This window comes from Sorex fumeus, unplaced genomic scaffold (genome assembly GCF_029834395.1).
Source record: "Sorex fumeus unplaced genomic scaffold, SorFum_2.1 ptg000128l, whole genome shotgun sequence".
NCBI lineage: Eukaryota > Metazoa > Chordata > Mammalia > Eulipotyphla > Soricidae > Sorex > Sorex fumeus.
The window spans coordinates 29,649,673-29,669,148 of record NW_026606185.1 but is presented as its reverse complement, the minus strand read 5'-3'; the positions used below and the strand labels follow the sequence as shown (position 1 = coordinate 29,669,148).

At 48.3% G+C, this 19,476-nt stretch overlaps 1 pseudogene; it reads left to right on the top strand.

Moving 5' to 3' along the window:
- The first annotated feature begins 441 nt into the window (after nt 1-441).
- LOC130045514 (neo-calmodulin-like) lies at nt 442-16,132 on the top strand (annotated as a pseudogene).
- Nucleotides 16,133-19,476: the final 3,344 nt, after the last annotated feature.

Below are 19,476 nucleotides of genomic sequence, written 5' to 3'. Positions count from 1 at the left end.
GGATTGTATCCTGAGCACAAAACCAGGAGAAGCCCCTTTGAGTATGGTTCAATCATTTCCTCTTAATTAATAACAGTAAATTTCATGAGACATACCAGTTACAAAATAGGCATTGTGCTAGATGATTTTACCCTATTGTAGGCTAATGTAAGGTGTTCTGAGCACAGGTAAGGTGGGCCGGGCTAAATTACACTACTCTGCTCAGTAAAGTTAAGAATATTAAACGAATTTTTGATTTGCAACTTACCATGGACTTTCAGTCTGTAACTCCATCGTAAGTCAAGAAAGAGCTGCCTTCAAGCAGTACTAACATGCAGGAAGACCTGGTAGAAATAGTCTGAGGCAGAAGGGTGAAGGGACACATTTGCCTCTTCATTTGATGGCCCCAAACCCTTAGAAAATAACGGAACATTTCCAAAGCCTGTTTTCCACATTTGAAAAATGACGGCAAATAACATCCTCTGCAAAGGTTTGCAGAAAGAAAGGATGCAGGAACAAGAATTACTCAGAGGTCTTCTCCCCGTGCCCTCCACACCACCCCCCCACGCCCCCCCCAAAAAAGGCTCAGCCTGGCTCCAGATAAGTGCATGCATGGGTGTGGAGGTGTTAAGGGGGGGCTCATGGATGCAGGGGATGAAGGATGCGGGTGGGGTGCACGGATAGCGTGGATGAGGGGGCGAGACCTGCTGGAGAAGAGGATGTGTGCGTGCCACCGACCGCTCCTCAACCAGGCTCCCAGCCCCTCGCCTTGCGGCTTGCCCAACGCCGGGGCAGGTGAGAATGCAAGTGTGCTAGCTGCACTTCCATCCAGATACCACTGATCCTTCCGCGATGAACCGATAGGGGCTCTCACTCCCACAGCTCTTGGAGGCAGAGCTGGCCTTTGGGTTGGTAGTTGGAGGAAGGGGGGAGGGGCAGCTCCCCGCGCCCCTCCCAGCCTGCCCGGGGTGGTGCAACGAGGAAGCTTAGTGGGAGGAGGCATCCTCAGGGTTCGCGCATTGTTTGGGGATATCGAGAATGTGGAGGCCAAAGAGAGCCAAGAGAAATGAGCTCAGCCCCTGGGTCGCTGAGCACGCGTGAGTGGAGGCGTGGTATGGAAGGGAAGGGTTGAGCAAACGGTGAAAACCCGGCGCCTTGGGAGGCTTCTCCGCTGTCCAGGCGGTCGCGGCGGCCCGGGACGGCCTCAAGCTAATCAGGTCTCCCAAAATCTGGAAATAGATGGGGCTGGGCAAGAAGCTTGCTTCCCTAAGAAGTGCGCTTCACCCTGGCTTACTCAGTGTGGGGAGAGGTGGGAAGGGAAAAGCTACAGGTTACTCTTCTCAGGAAGAGTTGTACTTGAAGATTGAGAAGGATAATTTGGTTGGCTGTGTGTCTTAACAGCTTCATAAGGTATCATTCACAGCCCGTACAATCCACCATGTAATGTAAAGTGTAATATGTGTGTGTGTGTGTGTGTGTGTGTGTGTGTGTTTACAGGAGTCTTCCCCACTTAAGGGGGCCCTGTGGTGCTGGGGAATCACTCTTGCTTGACAATTACCTCTTATCAAGCATCTTGAAGCATCTCCCTCACCCAATTCAATGGCTTTTAAAATATTCACAGATGGTGCAACCATCACACAATCCATTTGAAATCTTGTTCATCACCTTAAAAAAAATTAAAAAGAGAGGGATTGTGAGAAAAAGGCCTCTACCCTCTAGTCATCATGTCTTACTGACCCTGGCCCTCATTCCCCACTAAATTACTTTCTGCCTCTCTAACTATGCTGGTTCTGGGCAATTTTATATTTATAGGATCATACAATATGTGGTCTGGGGAGAACAATTTTTATGTTAAAACAAAGATGTTAAAAAGCATGCAAAATTAACTTGACTTTTAAATCACAAAGAAATTTCCACTGTGTCTGACACTCATGTTAAGTCTGAGTGTCCTTCTGGGACTGTAGTTCACTCTGCTCTGCCCTAATGCACGTGATGGACATTCGGGGGAGCTGTGACTCAAGACCTCCTGTCCCATTCTAGCTCTGTGCTGCAGAGATGCCCGGGCAGCTGGATGAACCTGTAGGGAGGACTGAAGGGATGAGTCAAAGGGCCACTACATGCTTTGAAAAACCAGGGGAGACCCCGGTTTGACTGCCAGCATCACAGGGAGCAAGTTCTGCTCGCACAGAGCTTGCAGTAGCCCCCAGCAACACAGTCAGGTATACATAAAAAACCTACAAGGAGATTTTATAGGAGAAACTGACTTTCTGTTACCCCTATTCCTCCTTCAACCCCTCATTTTCAACTTATCTCAACTCTACATCATCCCAGAGATCTACATTAAGAATAACCAAGAGTGGGTGGGGGTGAAGAGGTGATGGGAGGGAAAATGGGGGCATTGGTGCTGGGAAATGTACACTGGTGGAGGGATGGGTGTTGGAACACTGTATCACTGAGACTTAATCATGAACAGCTTTGTAAGGGTCTATTTCACAGTGATTCAATTTAAAAAAAATTAAGAATAACTAAAAGTAGGAGCTGAAGAGATAATTCAGGGGTTAAGTTTTAGATTGTCTTGCACAAAGTTGGCCCTGATTCTCTTCCTGGCACTGCATATGGACCCCCGAGCACAATCACAACCGACCCCTAAGCGCAGAACCAGGAGTAAGCCCTGAGCACCAAAGGGTGGGCCCCCCAAAAATGAATAATTGAAAAGAGGTTTAGGGTGTTACTCAGTGAAGCACATGCTGTACATGACTAAGACCTGGGCTAAATCCCCAGCACTGCGGGGAGAGGGCAGTGGTGCCGAAACTAAAACAAGATTATGCCAGTATTTCATATTTCATATAAGAGACTAACAGGCTGAGTTGGTTTATCTGCTCCATCCATCCACCCCATATCATTTCCCAGCCTCTTAGGAAGAGTTTCTTGATGTTTATTTTCACTGAAGCTTATTCAATGTTCAATGTAGTGCTTCAAAAAACTATTTGATGAAAAAAGAAGAAAATGAAAATTGAGAAAGGATGAGTAGGAAGGAGGGAGGGAAGTGAATCTTGTTTGGCATAATTATACAAGGAAGTTAGGCTGTGAGAACCTCTCAATATTAATAAGAAGGGCGGTTTGTTTTCCAGACTCATGATTTATTCTGAAGGAACTGACTCTGCCCCTTCAGATTCATCAAACAGGAAAGGGAAAGACATAGCTAATTGAAACATTTGTGGAAGACCCAAAGGAATAGCTCAGCAGCTTAGAGCACCTGCTTGGCAAGTTTATGGTCATGAGTTCAAATCCCCAGAGTCCCACACATGCCAAGTGCAACCCTGAAAGCTCTGCTGTTTAAGCCTGGCAGCTGTTTGTAATACCCAGCTCTGAGTGTGATTTCCTAGGTTGAATTTCCTGAGCCAGGAGTAGCCCCTGAGTACCACCAGGTATAGCCCCAAACTCTGAAACAAAATGACATAATGAATTAAAAGGTAGTGCAGCTTCTGGCAAATGCCACAACCACAGCTAAAAAGAGTATGGCCCAAAATGAGGGAAGGGGTAGAGGGGGGCAAAGGGAGAAGGTAGCAGACTATAAGCAGATATTTGTATATTAAATACCAGACTAAGGATTCATAACCAAATTAGACAAAGAATTCATACAACTCAACAATAGAAAGCAAACAACCCCATCAAAAAACAAGTAGAAGATGATAGAAGCTCTTAATGGACACGTCTCAAGGAAAGATACATAAATAGTCAATGGGTACATGGGAAAATACTCAACACCACTTACTATTAGGGAACAGCAAATAACCCTTGCACTCCTATGAATGTCCCATCTCTGAAAGACTGGAGCGGCAAGTAATTGTGAAGAAAAAACAACCCCCTGTGCACATTTGATAAGAATGGAAATTGTGGGGCCAAAAAGATAGCACATCTGGTATGGCATTTGCTTTGCATGTAACTGACCTAGGTTCAATCTCCAGCATCCCATATAGTTCCCTGAACACTGTCAGGAACAATTACTGAGTGCAAAGCCAGGAGGTACCCCTGAGTATCTCCGGGTGTGGTCCAACTCCCCCCAGCCGAAAAAAAATGTAAATTGGTGGCCTGGACCCTGTTTTGCATCCCCAATATCACATGTGATCCCTGAAATCTGCCCAAGGTCACTCCTGAGTACAGAGCTATAAATAAAGCACATAGCCCAAACCCCTTCCCCTGCCAAAGAATCTTCATTGGTGCCACCTCTATAGAAAACAACATGGAGATTCCTTTTTACAGAAGGGGGGCAGAACAATAGTACTGTGGGGAGGGGGCTTTGCTTTGCATGTGACTGACCTAGGATCATTCCCAGCATCCCATATGTTTCCCCCAAGCCCTGCCAGCAGTGATTCCTGAGCCCAGAGTCAGGAATAAGCCCTGAACATTGCTGGGTGTGGCTCCATACCACCAAAAAAGGGTCCAGGAATATAACTCAAGTGGCAGAATATGCCAAAGCCTAAAATCGATCCTCAGCACTTCATAGCCCTACAGGATGAGGTGATCTCCAAGCAATGCCAGATCTAAGCACAGCTCCTGGAATTATTAAGCCCATAACGCCAGACTGAACATCACTAGTAGTAGGTAGTTCCAGAGCCCCCATCACAGCTGGTTCCTATAAAAAAATTTTAAATCGGGGCTAGAAAGAGAGAGGGTACAGCAATTAAGGCACTTGCCTTCCATGGGTCAACCTGGGTTCCATCCCCAGCATGCCCAGAGTTTAGCACCAGAGTGTAGACTATAGAACCAGAAGTAAGCCCTGTTTGGGTGTGGCCACACCAAATACACACACAAAAACTTTCATTTTACAAAAATGTTTAAAATAAACATAGAAATTATGTGTGCTCTAACAATACCACTCCTAGGTATTTGAAAACACTAATTCAAAAGGATACTTGGACCCTTACATTCAAAGCGGCATTAGTCACTATAGCCAAGACATGGATGGAAACGACCTAATTACCGATTAACACGTGACTGGATTAATAGATTGTGGGATACTGTTAAATAAGAATGAAGCTTTATGCATTGAAATAACATGGATGTAACTCAAGGCCAATATACTAAGTGAAGCAAGTCAGAAAGTAAAAAGACAAATACCAGCTGGTCTCACTCTTTGTGGAATATAAATAAAGCAAATGAACTAATAAAACACATACACATACACAAAACAAACTCTGAAAAACATATGGTAGTTACCATAGCAAAAGGGGTGGGAATGAAGGTGCAACTGGATTATGGTGAATGGCACTAGAATTATGGTGGTCAGTTAAATATGGCATCTGCACTCACAGAGATAAGAAACTGTACTCCCAATGTTGATAAATTTTATACTGATAACCAATCGATAAACATTTTGTTTTTGAGAAATATTAAAATACTAAGCTATTGTGCAGGTCCTAGGTCTTGTGTGCTTTGTGTCTGTTGGAGAAGTTGTCCCTGAGAACTGGGTTATTAAAAAAAAAAATGTTGAGAGGGGCTGGAGTGATAGTAGAGCAGTTTGGGCACTGACCTTGCATGCAGCTGACACATGTTCAACCCCCAGCACTACATATGGTGACTTGAGCACTGCCAGGAGTGACTTCTGAGTCCAGAGCCAGGAGTAAGCACTGAGCATCGCCAGGTATGGCCCAAACAAACAAACAAAAGGCTGGTTGAGAGTCCAAGTGGGGGGATCAGGCTGAGTGGTGCTATGGCTGCATCTTGGAGACCAGAGCAGGAGCAATCTGACTGACCAGTTCGCTGAGAGCAGACTGAGAATTCAAAGACTTTTCATGGTCTGATAAGGATGATGATGAACTGCAACAAGAGAGGAATTGGGAACTGTAATGAGGTCTCTTGGGCAGAATCCCACAGAAGCAGAGTCACAGAACATGATGAATGACGTAGATGTTGCTGGTAATGGCACAATTGGCTTCCTGGGATTTCCGACAATGATGGCAAGAAAAATGAAAGTCCCAGACAGAGAGGAACTTAGAGAAGCATTTTGTGTGCTCGAGGAGGCTGCCGGTGGCTGTATTCATGCAGCAGAGCGTGGCCGCATGGGGACAAACTTGGAGAGAAGTGAACAGATGAAGAGGTTGATGAAATGATCAAAGAAACACATGCTGATGGTGACTGTCAAGTTCACTGTGAAGTTTGTGCCGATGGTGACGGCAAAATGAAGACGCTGTATAGAATATCTTCAGCTTCTCATACAAAATGAGAAGATAATCTATAAAAGGTTTTCCCCTACTGTCAAAAAATATGCATATATAGCAATTAGGCCTTTATTCCTCCATGCTTTTCCTCATCTTATTGTCATTGTCCTGAAACTTTATTCTATTGATCAAATAACATTGCGTGTGGCTTACTCTGGATATGTGTAAGCACATTTACACATCTAAATTTACTGCTACTGTTATTATTACTATTATTTGGATTTGGGGGAGGGTATACATGGCAGTGCTCAGTGGTCACTCCTAGCAGTGCTCAGGGGTCACTCCCAATAGGCTTAGGGAACCATGCATGTGGAGGCAGGGATCACCCCAGGCTTCCCACCTGCACAGTTTACCCTCTAATCTGCAGAACCCCCTCAGGGGTCAGGGAAAGATTCCAAATCCCACAGGTGGGGCGAGGCCAAGACAGAACCTCCCCTGCACCCCATGCCCTGTGGCAGCCTGGAGGCCAGAAGACTCCTCCTCCTCACAGTTCCCTGAACCAAGTCAGACCCTCTCCAGCAGGCAAAGCAGACGGCAGGCCAATCAGTGATGAATGCAGTGTCCTTGACTTGCCTTTCTCTAGTGCTTACACATTTGCCTGGAAGTTTTTTTACAGATAACTCCACACTGTCCCTCCAATCAGAATGGGCAGACGATGACGACGACAAGACCTGGGGCCTGGCCTAGACTCAGAGTCTCAACACTGAGCCTGGCAATGCCTCACTTTCCTCATCTGCAAACGAATATCATGGCACTGGAGGGGTAGTGCAGGGTTAAAGCGCTTGCCTTACAGAAAACAAACTTGGGTTGAATCCCCAGCACTGCAGTTACTCTCCCCACCCTGCCCCCCCTCCCCGCTCCAACAGGAATGATCTCTGAGCACAGAGCCAGGAGTAAGTGCCAGGTATGCCCCTCACTCCCCGGACCCCCGCAAAAAGGCATCATGATATTCTGTGAACAGGAGTCCCAGAGATGTGTGAGCTTGAAGTGGGAAACTGACCTGAAGCATTTTTACCCCTATGTCTGGTACACAGGGAGAACAATAAATGTTGACTACATGTTGTGATCTTCTACAGCCCCTTAAAGCAAATCTCCTCAATCTGGAGGGACCAGAGAAGTCACCGGCTAGCCATGGTCTTGGTGGAAGATGAACATTTCATAAAGTAGTTGTCCTACCAGCCCCCACAAATTACTCCTGTGGGGTCCCTGCCCAGAGAGAGGTACCAGATCCCCCACAAATACACTGTGCCCCTTCCCCAGATTTTATTTGTGGCCTTTGGCTTCTGCTATTCACTGTGAATTGGGCTTGGGGGTCTCATGAGAGCATCTACTCCCTTCAGCACCCAATGTGCTACACCCCAGCAAATCCCCATTAGTGACCATCACAATGAAAGTTGCTACCCCAACCCTGCTCTCTTGAACCATATGTTCAACTAGGGCCAGTGGGTCCATTCAGCACAGAGAAGTGCAGCCCCTCACCCCCCTCTAGTAGAAAGAGAAATGAGAGGCGAAGACAATTGTCTAGAAAGGGTTTACGGGGACTGGAGCATAGGTAGAGCATCTGTCTTACACACAGCTGACCCAGGTTCCATCCCTGGCATCCCATATGGTCCCCTGAGCACCACCAGGCAGGAGTAATTCCTAGGTGCAAAGAACCAGGAGTAACTCTTGAGCAACACTGGGTTTGACCCCTTCCCCCCCCTAAAAAAAAGCAAAAATAAAATAAATAAATAGGGGTTAGTAATGATCAATGGAGGGGCCGGGGTGATAGTGCAGTGGGGAGGGTGCTTGCCTTGCATGCGGTTGACCCAGATTTGATCTCTGACATACCATATCCCCTGAGCACCACTGGAGTAATTCTTTAGTGCGGAGCCAGGAGTAACCCCTGAGCATTGCCGGGTGTGACCCCAGGAGAAAACAAAAGGAATGGCCAAGAGAGTGCTCTCAGGTCCTGAGCAGGTTGGAAGGAGAGACTCCCTCTGTGCGCTGGCGCTGAAGGGCCTACGAGGAGGCTGTCAGCAGAATGTAAGAGCAGTAGTGGAACTCTCCAGAAGGACAAGTTTCTCTGAGTCCCTAACCCAGACCTACAGGGCATGATGAGGATCCTGGCAGCAAGTCAAGAACTATCCACCTGGCTCTGCTGATGGTCATTAGCAGCAATGTTCCTTATTATGGCTGGCACTTACTGTAAATTTCCGGAAGGGCTGAATAACATGCGGCATATTTCACATAAAATTCACCACAAAACACTTTTATTCGAGGGGTTATGACTAGGTATGTCCCTAAGTCCACAGGCCCTGGGGCATGAAGCAAAGGAAGGGAGACAGTTCTGGGACGCAACAAGAAGGCAGAAGGTGCGTAAGTCCAGGCCACAGGGCCACCATGTTGAAGATGTGAGATGTGGCAAGACACCCACTAGACGAGAAAAGGCAGCTTTTCTTCCCTTTTTATTTTTCTAATATCTGTTCTCCTGAGTGTTTTCACTTCCCCCACAGTGTCAGACAAAGTCGTTTCTTCACGTGAGACTCCAGCCCCTCACAGGACAGTGGACATCTGACCCCAGGTCACTTCTAGGAGTGAGAAGGAAGTGGGGGTCCTGAGTTCTGTGCTGGACTTGTCTATGACTGTCCTTCCCAGCACCAGACAGATTTTTTTCCCCCAATCTGTCATTCTTATTGTTTTAAAGGATGAAATTTACGGTTTGGAAGTAATGACTGCTGACCTCATAAAATGAGCTTCAGTATCACTACAGACATTCTTACAATTGGCCAAATCCCCAAGACCCTTATGAAAATTGAACTACCCTGGGCAGGAAAGGATTGCATTCCCCAGCATCATAAAAATGCACAATGAGTTCCACTTCCTTTTCCTGGGACAGCCATGCTGGACACAGCCCACAGTCCCATCATGTCTCGGTGTGGTATCGCCCTGACCACCACCCATGACCCCATCTTCAGCCTTGGTCTGTCTCGACATCAGCCTGTGTAGGCGCCAGCACCATCACAGCCTGTGTCTTGTCTCAGGTCCCGAAACACCTGGCTAATCTGGAACGTGTTTCCAGACTCGTCAGTGCTTGTATAGACTAATGAGAGCAGAGCTTCACCTGGAGAGACCTCTGCCTTGTGTGGCCTCAGAAACACAATGGAATGGATCTGAAACTGCATATTCATCTTAAAATATCTTTTTTATCTTTGGGGGGCAGAGGGTCTCCTAAGCATGCCGCAGGTCTGCGGGGAACCTGCTGGTGATTTCTCAGTCAGCCTGAGCACATTTCACTGTAAGGGATGGAAGATGCGGTGCTGCTTGGTCCTGCAGTATCGAAGAGCCCCAGGTCACCCTTGTGGTGCTTGGGGGAACCACAGGGCACCAGGAACTAAATGCCTGGCATGTGCCCCCGCTGCAGTTTTATCACCTGGGCCCCCATTACCTTTTTTGAGTGTTACTCGGGGGCTACTGCTCTGTGCTTGGGCATCACTCCTAGAGGTACTCAGGAGACCATGATCAGTGTCAGGGATCAAACCACGGTTGGCTACAGGCAAGGCAAGTGCCTTGACCTCTGTACTCTCTCCAGTTCTTTTCATCTTTTCCATATGGAAACTTTATGATGATCACATTTCATTCTGAGATCCTGTGTAATGAGTGGTATCACCCTTGAAGAAACGAGGACATGGACCCTATCCAGTCTGCAAATAGAGGAGTTGAGACCTCAGTCCTGATTTGTCTGATTCCAAAATCCATACTCTCCTGTCTTGTTTCCTCGTGGCGCGGAATGCTGGGCAATGACAGGAAATTGGTGTGGAGGAGAAATGACACTGGGAGAGAAAGTGTCAGGGAGCCAGGCACACAGAGGCAAGGAAGAGATTCAAACTCAGAGCAAAGGCAACAAGAAGGAGAGGAGACTCTGGGAGGGTTGAACCAACCTAAGGAAGGTGAGGGAGAAATGGAAGGAGCTAAACTAAACTGAGAATTTAGAACTCAAAGGATCCAGGAAGTGATAGAAGAGATGAAGACAGGGGCTGTAGAGATAACACAATGGTCAGGGTTCGATATCTGGCATCCCATCACCAGGAGTGATGCCTGAGTGCAGAGCTAGGAGTAACCCCTGAACATCGCAGGAGGTGACCCCAAAACAAAAAAAAATAGATGACGGCAAAAGACTGTGGTCAGAGATACTAAGTAAAAATGTATGTCTGGGAGGAATTTAGGGTCTCAAGTGTTTAAAGTTTGAAGAGATTGATCATAGAGAAAAACTGTGAAAAGCAACTATATTAATCATTGTTAAAGCCAGGGCTGGGATATAGCTCATCAGAGAGCATCTGTGTTGTAAGTATGAAGCCCTAGTTTTAATCTCTGGCACAATTAAAGCAGGAAGGCAGTAGGATCCCCTAGTGCGGAGAGGAAAGCTGTGAGCCCAGAATAGACTTGCATGGGGCCGGGGCTGCAGCTCAGCAGTACAGCACTTCCTTTCAAGGGCAAGGTGCTGGTGCTGGGCACTCTCTCTCTCCCTCACCCCCCCCCCCCCCCGCCTCTCTCTCTCTCTCATACACACCACACACACACACACACACACACACACACAAAGAAAAGCTTGGTGAAGGTGGGCAGAGAGCAGTCTTAGAGTAAGAGGAGTTAGTCAACAGAATCTGAGGACAGGGAACTGGACAGACAGGACAGCTGGTAGGGCGCTTGCCTTATACCCCAACGCCCCATCTCCCAACCCGGGTTCAATCTCTGGCACCCCACGTGGTCCCAAAGTAGCACCACCAGGAGTAATTCCTGAGCATCAAAATAAAACAGCAGCAGCAACAACAAAAACAAAAGTACCTGAGGAGAGAAAAGGAGGTAAGAAAAGGAAGGTCTTTATTATTAAGAGAATAATCTCAAAAAAGAATATTTTTGGGTTTTCTTTTCTTTTTTTCTTTTTGGGTCACACCTGGCCATGCACAGGGGTTACTCCTGGCTCTGCACTCAGGAATTACTCTTGGTGGTGCTCAGGGGACCATATGGGATGCTGGGAATCGAACCCGGGTCGGCCACATGCAAGACAAACGCCCTACCGGCTGTGCTGTCACTCCAGTCCCCTATTTTTGGGTTTTCTAATGCTACATCTACTCAGTGCAAAGACAAGCCGTGACCACTTATTTAATATATTTAGAAAGGAAAAGGAAAGATTATAAAAGAAACAGAGAAGCAAGTGACATTATTTTTCTTCTCTCTCTCTCCTCCTCCCTCCCACCCTCTTCCTCCTTCCCTCCCTTCCTCCCTCCATCCTTCCTCCCTCCCTTCCTTCCTTCCTTCCTTCCTTCTCTCTTTTTTTTTGGGGGGGGGGGGAGTACACCCAGCCATGCTCAGGGTTTACTCCTGGGCTGCGTGCTCAGGGATCACTCCTAGTGAGGCTCAGGGGACCATATGGTGTACCAGGAATAGAACTCAGGTTGGTTACATGCAAGGGAAGAGTCCAACTTGTTCTGTCTCTCCAGCCCAACACTATTTTTCTTTTCATCCACAGTAAACAGTCTCTATTATAGCTGACCTTAGAAAAGAAATCCAGAAAGAACAGAGATTGGGTAAGGAAAAGAGATCAATGAGAAAGCTGATTTCTAGAGAAAGCCAGCAGGGATGGAGGTGTTAGTCTAATGACACTTACAATGAGCCAGTGTTAGCAGAGCGTGTTGCTGGCAGAGTAAGAAACAGCACAGGTAAAACAAAAGCTGGGGGTGGGGAGGTAGCTCAAAGGGTTGGAGCAATGGCCCAGCCTCCATCCCAGAACACTGTCGGGTTTCCCAGCACTGCTAAGCAATGCGCCAAAAGTAGTCCCCACTGAAGTCAGATGTGGCCCCCAAACAGAAGAACAAACACCAATACCTTTCTTCTTTTGGGGGTGTGTACATCCAGTTATACTCAGTGCTCACTCCTGGCTGTCAGCAGCATGCAAGGCAAGCACCCTCCCGGCTGCATTCTCTCTCTGGTCCCTCCCAGTGCCTTTCTTATGGGGATACAATTTTGTTGGAGAGATTAGTTCTGTACACAGTAAGTGTATGGCAGTGTAAGCTCTATGTTCCTGTTAACAATGAAGTGCTATTGGAGTTCAGAGAGGAAATTTGGGATGAAAGGCAAAGGAGCATCTCAAAAGACATCACAGACGGGAAAGTGCTATATTCGGGCTTGGAAGAGTAGCAACAAGAAGCTTGGCAAAAGATACAGAGGATGAGTGTGGGAAAAAAGCAATAACAGCCACAAAGATGGTATTTATAGCAGGAGAGAGGAACTGGTCTTGGAAGGAGGCGCCGTTCTCTAAATGAGAATCAGGCAAAGAATAACTGGAAGGAGAAGCAGGATAAAGAGGTATTGTAGGGGCTGGAGCAATAGTAAAGGTGGGTAGAATGCTTGCCTTGTATGCAGCCAACCTGGGCTCCAACCCCACCACCACAATATGGTCTGTCAAACACCACCAGGAGTGATTCCTGAGTGCAGAGCCAGGAGTAAGCCCTGGGCAGGTATGATCCAAACACCAAAAAGGTGGTGTGTGTGTGTGTGTGGGTGGGGCGGGGGGGGGGGGGGGCTAGGTATTGTAGGAAGCTCATAGGGCTGGGAGCCCTGAATTTGAATCCTGGCATGTGTGATCCTGCAAGCAGTAAGCCAGAATTAGTTCCAGAGCTCCAGCAAGAGGGAAGAGAGAGAGAGAGACAGAGAGAGAGACAGAGACAGAGACAGAGACAGAGACAGAGAGAGAGACAGAAAGAGAGAGAGAGAGAGAGAGAGAGAGAGAGAGAGAGAGAGAATGAGGTGGTGTTGGAACATTGTATGCCTAAAACTCAACCATGGATTACTCTGTAAATCCCTGTGTCATTATTTAGTCATTCTTTTTAAAAACCAGAAGGACACAATATGCAAGAACGCAGCCTGACACTAGCGCCTTCTGTTAAGGAGGCAAGCAGAGGAGTTTCTGAGAGCAGAGGGTCAGGACTCAAGACCAAGAGGAAAAGGTGAAGCTGAAGATAGGATGAGCAAAGCAAAGAGTCAGATGGATTTGCTCTACTGAAAGGAGAAACCCCAAAAGCTTTCTCTCACCAAAGGAAGCACACACGAACAGGAACCGAAGGGGAACCACTGACGCCTGATGGAGAAAATACCATAGCCTATTCAAGGGGGGAAATATTTCTAGAGTTTTGGGATTTTTACAGTTTTGGGGTCACACTCAGTGGTGCTTGGGATTACTCCCACCTCTGTGCTCATGAGGCATTTACACCTGGTGGTATTGGGGACCCTTGTGGTGCCAGAGACCGACCCAGGATGTCCGCATGCAACTCTCTCTCTTGGCCCAAAGGAGAGTGATCAACCTGCTGAGATGTAAATTACATGTGGATACACACATACACACATACCTGCCGAGTTGTAAATTACATGTGGATGTACACAAATAAAGAGTTAAGTTCAGCTAGAGCAATCGCAAGAGGGGAGCTGGAAGATGGTGCAGGGGTTAAGGTGCTTGCCTTGTAGCACAGAAGAGTGGTGGCCGGGAGAGCCATGATGGTCACTAGGACGGCCCCGATGACCCAGCACTACCGGACTGGAGCAGCCAACAGAGAACCACAGGAACAGGATTCACTGTTGCAGAAGAAGAATGATGAAAAATGAGGGCTATTATGTTTCAAGAGATTAAAATTTCCAGAACAGACAGAGGATACAATCTTAGATTCTGGAAGTCCTAAGAAAGGGGTGCAGCTGTATAGTACAGCTCATGTCTTACCTGTGTGAGATCCTGTGTTCAATTCCCCATACTGCAAATAAAAAAAATTTGTTTTTATAAAGCTGGGGCGGATCCACTCAGGATAAATGAAAGTTAAAATAAATATACCTAAATATATGACACTATAACACAATTGAATTTTTCTAATTATTTCAATTCTCTAACCCCCACCCACCCTAGTGGGAGAAGATCTTAAAACTAACAAAAGAGAAAAAGACAAATTGCCTGAAGAAACAATTAGACTAGAGATTGGTCTCTGACTTCACTTCAATAACACCCTAGGAAGAACAGCCTGGAGCTTTGAAATAGTGGGAATCATCTACACTGAAAACTTTTCCAGAACGAGAAGAAAATAAAAATATTTCAGAGAGAGAAATTAAAAAAAAAACACATTAAGTATCATTCACACAAAATATAACAAAGGAAACAGTAGAGGTTGAGGACGGGAGCCATAGGTAGGTAGGACACTTGCCTTGCTTGCAGCTACCCAGGGTCAATCTCTGGCATCATAGATAGTTCCCCTGAGCCCGGTAGAAGCGTTGCTGGAGTGCAAGTCTGAAGTAAGCCCTGAGCACTGCCCAGTGTGGTCCAGAAACAAACTCTAGAGGTCATACTTCAGAAGAAAGGAAAAATATTTAATTATTTCCTATGCGAGATCTGAGATGCAGGTGTTCTGGCTGTGGGCTGGCTGCAGGTCACTTTGCACGCGACCAACCCAGGTTCAATCCCTGGCATCCCATATGGTCCCCTGCGCACCAGAGGAGTGATTCTTGGGTGCAAGGCCAGGAGTAAGCCCTGAGTACAGCTGGGTGTAGGCCCATTCCCTCCTCCACACACTACCCCCACCCTCCCCGCCTTGGGGGAAAAAAATCAAAACCAAAGATGGGCACAGCTGCTGCTTGATCTGATGCTGGCAGGATGAAAGGGGAAACCTCAGTTTCTCCTCAGCAGTGAGAGAGGAAGTCAGGTTTTCCTCTTGCCAGCTGTTCCTTCTCTCCCCGAATCAACCTGACATATTTCATCCTCAAGCCCCTGGCTGGGCGATCCTGGAGTTTCCCAGGACCATAAAACTCTGCCCTGGGGGCTACACTGACAGGCGAGCAGAAGGGGCAATAATGCTGGGAGATTAGTTTCCCCTTGCCAGTGAGGAAGGAAGTCAGAGTTCCCTCCTGCCATCTGTTTCATCTTTCCCCCATCAACCTGAAACACATTTCATCCTCAAGGTCCTTTCTCCCCAAGCTCTCGGCATTTCTCAGAGCCATAAAGCTCTGCCCTGGAGCCTAAGCTGACAGAGACTAAGATAAGGGGCAATAATGCCCAGAGAGAGATTTAGATCAGCTAGACGTCCCTGTGCCTTTCTGGTGTGGTTTGTGAATGAACCCTTACCAACTGAGGAGAAATGCCCTTAAAAGGGCCTACAGGAAACACCCTTACCTTTAACTTAGTCCTGTACTAAGTTCCTCCCCACTTGGGGAGTTCCTTTCCCTTTCTCTTCTACTTTTCAATAAACTTTTCTATTTTCCAACTCTGAGTCTGAACATCTTTATTACTCAATATTCTCATTCCTTTTTTTTTCTTTTTGGGTCACACCCGTAGATGCACAGGAGTTACTCCTGGCTCTGCACTCAGAAATTACTCCTGGTGGTGCTCCGGGGACAATATGGGATGCTGGGCATCGAGCCCGGGTCGGCTGTGTGCAAGGCAAACGCCCTACTCGCTGTACTATCGCTCCAGCCCCAATATTCTAATTCTTGAAAATATGGAAGAACCTGAGAATTGTGAACAGAGTCCCACCCGTCATGGCTCCTGCAACATTTGCATGATAAGAAGCCGCCAAACTTACAGTGTTTTAGAAGTACTGGCACATATGGAAATGTGGAGAAAATCAAGAGGACCCTGAGCACACACCTCAATCATCACTTCTAAGGGGCAAGAGAGGGGACCGCAAAGGACAGAGGGATGCTCTTTCACTTACAGGGGACGCAGGGCTCGGGGATGCTGCCTGAGCGCTGAGCACAGCGTCTCACTGATGTCAGTTGGCAAGTGTCTGCCACCCAGAATGAGGGTTAGGTTGGACAGAAGACCCTGCGGGACAGCAAGAGTCACTCAGCCTGAGCTCAGATCTGATCGGTCTTGGGAGGAATGGGTTGCAGTATTCTCCTCTCCCCGCGAAGGAAAATAAAAACGCCTTTCCTCTCGTCTCCTTTTAAAACATGTTCTCCGGAGCGCGCGCGCGCGCGCGGGCCCAGGGCTCGAAGCGCAAAGCAAAGCGCAGGTGGGGAAGGAGGATGAGGGCAAGTGAGAGAAGCGGGGCGGCGGGGTGGGGGAGGGGGCGCTTAGGGTTCCAGACAAAGCCCCTTGGGAATCTCATCAGAGTCCTTGAAGAAAATCCATACCAACGGGGCGTGCGCCGATGAACGTTCACTGCGTTCACACTCAGGACCTGATGAAACCAGTTTGAAGCTTGGCCAACAGCCAAGGGGAGGGGGTGGGGGTGGGGGGAAACCCCACTGGGCTCGATTTCACAGCGCCCTTGCGGATGTGCCTGGTAAATGGGCACCTTGGAAGCAGGAATAAAGGATTAGGTCAGCTCTTGCCAACTTCTTGCCCTTGCAAGATTCTAGCCTCAATGAAAAATGGCTCGGTCCTGTTGAGCCTGTCCGCCAGGGGACAGGGCGGAATGCGCTGGCCTCGCCTAATTCCAGGGATGGCTTGGCCTTCGCTTTCCTCAAGCAAAACTTGGCACTGGCCTCCAGCGTGGCAGAAAGACGAGCCAGTCCCTCCCAGGCCATTCATTCTTCACCCCAGCTTGGGGCGGGAAGGAGGTGGGGCGTGAAGCGCCTGGGGGAAGGGGCCCCAGCAGGGCGCGGTGGGGGGTTGGGGGGGGCACCGCGGCTCCGGATTGGCTGTCTTCGGAGCCCCAGCGGTTGGGTCTTTTTAGTTTTTATTACATTGGTCTTTAAAAAAAAAAGTTTTTAATCAGCAAGAATCAGTGAAGCAGGCTTTATGGTGCAATAATTCTGCATGTTTTGTTATAAATATCCCCAGGCAAAGTTAAGGTTATTTCATAGACTATCAAAGTAACACGCCCGCTTCGGTTGCAACAAGGAATCTGTGAAGACTAGCAAACAGAAAACATACCATCTGCATTTTAAGAGGCCTTTGTTTGAATGAAATGGGCACCTATTTACCTAGCAAAGGGGTTGACTAGCTTGGCATACTCCCCCCAAAGCAAAGCTACAAAGAGGAGTCAAGGAAAAAGAAATTCACTCAGGCAGGCAGCTTCTTGAAATTCACTCAGGCAACTTCTGGATATTTGGGTTGTGGGTTTGGGCGATACTGGTGTGTACAATCCACTCCAGGTCCAGGGCTCGTGGACTACCGCTAGTAGTTTTGTTTTTTCTTTTTTCTTTTTCTTTTGTTTCTTTGCATCACACCCGGCAACAGGGGTTACTCCTGGCTCATGCGCTCAGGAATTACTCCTGGCGGTGCTCGGGGAACCACATGGGATGCTGGGAATGGAACCTGGGTTCACCGCGTGCAAGGCAAACGCCCTACCCGCTGTGCTATCTCTCCAGCCCCATAGTTCTTTAGCTTTTTACTGACGGAGGATCCTGGGGCAGGGAGACGGCAGAGGGGTAGGAACATTCGCTTTGCGGCCAGTGTGCAGAGCCTTGGTTCCCCCGCACCACCAGAACCTATCCCTAAGCACCAAGCCACTGAGTAGCTCCAGCACCAGCACCAGCACCATGTGGCACCAAGCAAAAACCGAGCTGGGGGCTCCTAACCGAAGAGACTCCATTTTAATTCTTCCAACCTGTCAGCTGGAAGGCAAGTTTTCTCTGTTGTTCCAAGGGTCAGGTGTAACCCACAGCCTGTAAACAAACTGTTCAGCTCTGGAAATGTGTTCCCCCGCCCCCCCATCCCCCACCCCATGGAGCTTTTACCCCATACCCACAAGCCAATTGTTCTCCGTGACCATAAGGCACTTTAATCATTAACGAGATTATTTTGCTTCTCTAACTTGCTCTGCTGATCACACGTTTGCAGCCCCTTCCCCTCTGTATCCACCATCTGACTACGATGTGATTTTTGCCTTTCTACACTCCTCCTTGATTTTCTTCCACCTCAGTCCGCTCCTGGTTGCTGGTTTGTGTAACAGAGATTCCTCATGACTCTCTGAGCGGTGCTCATAGGTGTCTCCCTTACAACATTACAAAACAAACCCAAAGTGAAAAACCGCCCACTGCTTCTCCCTGAAAACCCAAACAAAAGCAAAGCAACATGACGGCGGAAAGTTTGAGAAATAGATGCTTCCAAGAAGCAAAGACACGCTGAGGCCATTGCCTCTTGTCCCATCAACAGTTTCTTTAGAGCCCGTTTCTTTTTCCCCCCCTCTTTTTGGGTCACACCCGACAATGCACAGGGGTTACTCCTGGCTCTGCACTCAGGAATTACTCCTGGCGGTGTTCAGGGGACCCTATGGGATGCTGGGAATCGAACCCGGGTCGACCATATGCAAGGCAAACGCCCTATCCGTTGTGCTATCGCTCCAGCCCCTAGAACCCATTTCTTTAAGCAGCTAACAGGAGTGGGCCAGGAAAAGCAGGGATGGAGTGGGAGGCATGGGTGATCTCGGGGACCCTATGCACCTGGCAGGTAAGGCCCCCAAACGAAAGCAAAAAAGTCACCGACCGGCATTTGCTATCCTTTTCCTGTGTAGGCTAACTTTTCATTTTGTTTTCCTCCATTGCTGGGCATCGAACCCTGGGCCCTGAGCCACATCCCCCGCCACTGATCCATCTAAGAGACTGCTGAACTCAGCCTCCCTGCCAGGCAAGAGTTAGCCATCACACTGCCCTAAAGCTGCAATTCTGGAAGCAAGAGTCGTCCTGGGTGGAAGGAAAATACCTACAGGCTGTTAGCCGGGATAGGAAGCTTGTTCTCTTTACCTTTCCATTCACTACGCAACTCCTGAACCCGCGCCACTCCCCGGGTATTTGCATATTGCTTCACCCGGGCCTGCAGCAACCTCCGCCCCGCCCTGCTGCTCGACCCTTGACCCACAGAGGGGGGAGAGCTGGGAGTGGGGCTCTGGAAAGGCTTCTGTAGTCCGCGCTCAGCGCCAGGCTGAGAAACGCCAGAAGCAGACCCCTGAGCATCCTTGTAGGGTCGTTGATGCAGTGCCACCGTTCCGATCTTTTTTTTTTGGGGGGGGGGGGTCCCACCCGGCGTTGCACAGGGGTTACTCCTGGCTCATGCACTCAGGAATTACTCCTGGCGTTGCTCCGGGGATCATATAGGATGCTGGGAATCAGACCCAGATCGGCGGTGTGCAAGGCAAACGCCCTACCCGCAGTGCTATTGCTCCAGCCCCACCGTTCGGATCTTGAGTAGGAAGATGTGTCTGGTCACAAGACCCTGCCTTGGACTGTCCCCTTCCCTTAGAGACCTTCCTCCCCCTGACTCCAGGCCCACATTGCAGAGACACTGTTGCCGGGTCTCTGACATGGGGCCTTAGAGCCG